This window comes from Mustela nigripes, chromosome 10 (genome assembly GCF_022355385.1).
Source record: "Mustela nigripes isolate SB6536 chromosome 10, MUSNIG.SB6536, whole genome shotgun sequence".
Taxonomy (NCBI): domain Eukaryota; kingdom Metazoa; phylum Chordata; class Mammalia; order Carnivora; family Mustelidae; genus Mustela; species Mustela nigripes.
Window position 1 is genome coordinate 25,833,614 of NC_081566.1, and position 4,383 is coordinate 25,837,996.

The 4,383-nt window shown below is 39.6% G+C and overlaps 1 pseudogene; it reads left to right on the forward strand.

Annotated features, from left to right (window-relative positions):
* The first annotated feature begins 1,915 nt into the window (after positions 1–1,915).
* LOC132026103 (small nuclear ribonucleoprotein Sm D2-like) lies at positions 1,916–2,249 on the forward strand (annotated as a pseudogene).
* The last annotated feature ends 2,134 nt before the right edge of the window (positions 2,250–4,383 follow it).

Sequence of the window (4,383 nt, forward strand, 5' to 3'; positions counted from 1 at the left end):
CTATAATAGAAAACCAATTTGTTCAGACTTTTAGCAAAGTAAAGCACATTTTTGTCAATATTTTAAGTGAGCTGGTACAGGATGATTCCTCAAGGACATTAGCCAATTAATATTGCTGACGTCAACGGTAACCATGGTTTAGATTTATGCTACCACGTATATAGATTAGGGGAAATTGGTATTGAGTCATTATCAAAAGTGAACCCCAGCAAGAACTGGTTATATTTGATTTATTGCATGGCTACAGAATGTACCTCTAATCTAAGCCAGAAATTTTCCAAATTCATGCTGCTGGTCAAAAGACATCTGAGATAAATCGGCATAAATTGCAATTACTAATGTAAGACAGTTTAAAGCTCTTAAATCAGGCATGAACTAAGTCAGCTGGTTAGGTCTATATGAATACATAGTTAGAGGTATACATTTCCTTTAGAAATCAACTTATGGTAAAAAGAAGTTTTGGGAAAAAGTACATAAGGAAAGTGATTTTTTTTTTTCATTTTTTCTCCTTTCAGATCTAAAGTGACTTTTTTTCTTCTGTTTAGGAATGTAAAACTATAGTATGTTTGATTTGTCTCTCATATCAGTTTTTTCTTATTTTTGAAACACTAATACCTGGAAATGAAAAAAACACACAGGAAATTTCTCTGATGGGGAGGGGACTGGAGAGAAAAAATCTGGCAAATTATCCTATTTTTACTAACAAAACCTCACAACTTTCTGTGTAAATATATATATATACATATTTCTAAATGTGAAATTTTCCCAAGGTGTCAGTTTTCCTTTGACTCAAGTCACAGTTATCCATGTGTATCCAAACACCTACTTATTTATCTTAGAATTCTTGTTTCTAATTAAATTGCAAAGGGGCAAACATTTCAAACCTAGAGCAGGGTGTTCTCATCTATTATTGAAAGAACATGGTGATCTCTAAATACATCCATACATACACACAGAGAGACACATCATGGACTCAGTCCCATGGAAAGGTTGCAAGTGTTTGCTCAATTACCATGAGCTAGGAGAGGGACAGTAACTACTTACAGACTTCAAAGGTTATCATCCACAAAATAAATTAAAGCATGGGTTGGCTGACTTTCCAGAAATGATGGATTGTGACAGGGCCAAAGTTGGATAATTCTCCTCCTAACAGTGGGTCTTTCCAGCCTCAGAACAGCTTTTTATGAATTGGAGATAGGAGCAGTTTGAAAGAGAGCTGATGGAAGGAGCTGTCCACCATTGTCTCCCCTTCCCAGTTGGAAGCAAGTTCTGGGCTCTAAGTAAAACTTGATTGGTCACAAATATTCCACAGAACTAGAGATCAGCACATTCAAAACAATCCTGTCCTTTTACATGCTAAGATTTATTTGAATATACATCTCCTTGCCCAAGGATAAGCTCAAAACAACAAGCCTAAAATGTGTGTGTGTCTTGCAGAGTTTTGTAGTCTTCAGAGTAAGTATGAAGCAGAATCCTGAATATGCAAAGATTAAGATATTATCTATTCTAGGATCATGGCAAGACTAGCCAAATACTCTGAAATTCTAATCAATTAAACTGAACCCTTCTTTATTATCAATTTACTATTCTTTAAATATAAGGATTAATAAGACATAATTGAAGTCGATTTGGTACATAATTAGTTTCCCAAAATATGTGGTCCCAAAGTGATGGCTGTGAACTAGAAATCAAAGGAAAGTCACTGTCCACCCTAGCAAGAAACCAGTTTTTCACTCAGCCAAGCAGTCGCTTGTTCATTCATACAGTCATATCACCGGTAAGTCACCCAATATGCCAGGAAAGACTTCCTAGCTTGGTTGCCAGCTAGCGAAAGGCAATTTTAATTAACATAAGACTCTTTAGGAGACAGCTGGTCTGAGAGCACAGCCACCATCACCATGAGCTATCCAACAAGCTCAAGAGTGAGATGACCCTGGAGGAGCTACAAATGTGGCAGGAGGAGGAGCTTAACACAAGTCCATTCTCTGCGCTCACACAGTAAGAAATAACATGTAAGGGCTCATGAACTACTGTGGAAATAAAAAGGAACTCCTGCTCTGTATGAAGGCCACTGACAAGCACTGCAACACAGGCTGGAGAATGCGAAGGTGATGCAGACCAAAGTTCCCACGTGCAGCAAAGGTACGAAGTCCAAGGCAGACAACGAGGACCCCTATGTCTCCAAGATGCTCCTGTAAAGAGACTCAGTCATCATGGTCCTACAGAACCCACTCACTGACGGCAAGTAGGGGGCTCCACCCTGCTGTCAGAAATCACTCCACCATCCTGCAAAGTCCTGTCCTTAGTGATGGAAGTAATACAATCCTGTGTTTTTTCTTTCTAAATATACAAATAAATAAAATTTTGAAGGAAGAAAAGATGGAAGCGGAGGGAAAAGGGAGGGAGGGAGAGAGGGAAAGAAGGAAAATGAATATATCGGCTTAAAAAACCAAAATGTGGAAAGGACAGCTTTAGAGGTGCCTGGTACCGGGGACTTCAGTGATACTTCCTGGTATTTCTTCTTGTGATTCTTTTCTCTGCTTCTCTCTGTGCGCTGGCTTCTTTCTGAACAGCATTTCCAACAGGCATGAAGGCTGGCTACCTGTAGTTTCAGACTTCTATCCTTACAATCTCAGAAACCAAAGTTTCAAGCTCTGGTTAGAAAAACCCCAGAAAAAAAATCTCCTTGTCCTGGCTTGTAACAGGTGCTCTCCTGTGAGATGAGATGAATCTGTGGTCAACATCTCACAAGCAGTTAGCAACTCCCAGAGTAGAACATGGCAAGGAGGAAGTGGAAGAGAAGATTATTATCTCCAAGAGGAAAGAAGGCTCCTGTGCAAACACAACAGAAAATGTCCACGCTACCCATTCAACCTATAACGTTTACAGATTGTGAAGACAACTTTAACTTGAGAATTGGGAAAGATAATGGAAGTCTATGGCTCCAGCTTTCCACCACTGTGTTCAGTTCTGGGTACAGTGTTTTGTTTGTTTTTTTGTTTGTTTGTTTGTTTGTTTGATTGACTGATTGATTGATGAGAGAGAAAGAGAGAGAACATATAAGCAAGGGGAGGGAGGCAGAGGGAGAGGGAGTGAAAGAATCCCCAAGCAGCCTCCACACTCACTGTGGAGCTCAGTCTCACGACCCTGAGATCATGACCTGAGCTGACAGCAAGTTAGACACTTAACTGACTGAGCCACCCAGGTGCGCCCTCGGGTACCATGTTTTAAAGGAGGCTGGACAAATTAAAGGAGCGTCCAGAGAAGTGATGCCATTTGAAGCTGTACCTTACAAAGTTTAGCTAAAGGAGCTGAAACTCACTATCTTGCAAAAAGGAGGACTAGAGAAATGCAGAGGGCAAGGGCACTCTTTCATGAAGAGGAAGGAGCATACTCTATGCTGTCTAATTATATACCTACAGGATTCAGAAAGGTAACATAGGATATGAAACTAGTCAGATGTCTGACTAGTGTATGTGTGATAGTTAATGCCAAGTGACAGCCACAGGATGTGGAAATCCATAGGGACTGGAGGGCTGTGGACAACGGCAGAACTTATGCCCTATCTAAAGGAAGCAGACCCCACTCAGGTCCATATCAATGTTGCTCTGTAGGAATGTGGGTGCAATACTGTAAGATCTTTCTTTTTCTTTTTTTTAAGATTTTATTTATTTATTTATTCATTTGACAGAAAGAGACACAGTGAGAAAGGGAACACAAGCAGGGGGAGTGGGAGAAGAAGCAGGAGCCTGATGCGGGGCTTGATCTCAGTACCCTGGGATCATGACCTGAGCTGGAGGCAGACACTTAAATACTGAGCCACACAGGCGCCCCAAGATCTTTCTTTTTCAAGAAGAGCCAGAAAGTCTGATTTTTATGTGAAATTTCTCAGTGTTGTCAGTGTTGGCTGATTATTTTTAAAAACATCATGTGGGCCAAACAAAATACAATGTTGAAAGGGATTACCCCTTGAGGCCTCAGTTTGATATATCTGCTCTAGAAAGTAAAACTAGAACTAGTGGATCAAAGTTCTTAAGAGTCAAGTATTTAGACTCTGTAACTTACATATAGTTTATAACAAGAACTCAATCATGATGTAGTAGATGTTTTATGAGGTTGTAAGCACACACTAAATAGAAGTTGATGACCATTATTAAGGAATATTGTAGAATTAGGTGGTCTGACTACTCATAATAAAAGGCTACAAATTGCCTCTGAAATCTTTAAAATAAGATCAGGAAATATTCTCTGAAAGAGATTCTAAAGTAGAAGACAACATCTGAAGACTACATAACCTACTTTGGATTTAAACACACTGTTGAGACAGTGGAGAAGACCAACATAACACAATATCTCTAAGTGTAGGCAAGAAAGACCACACTG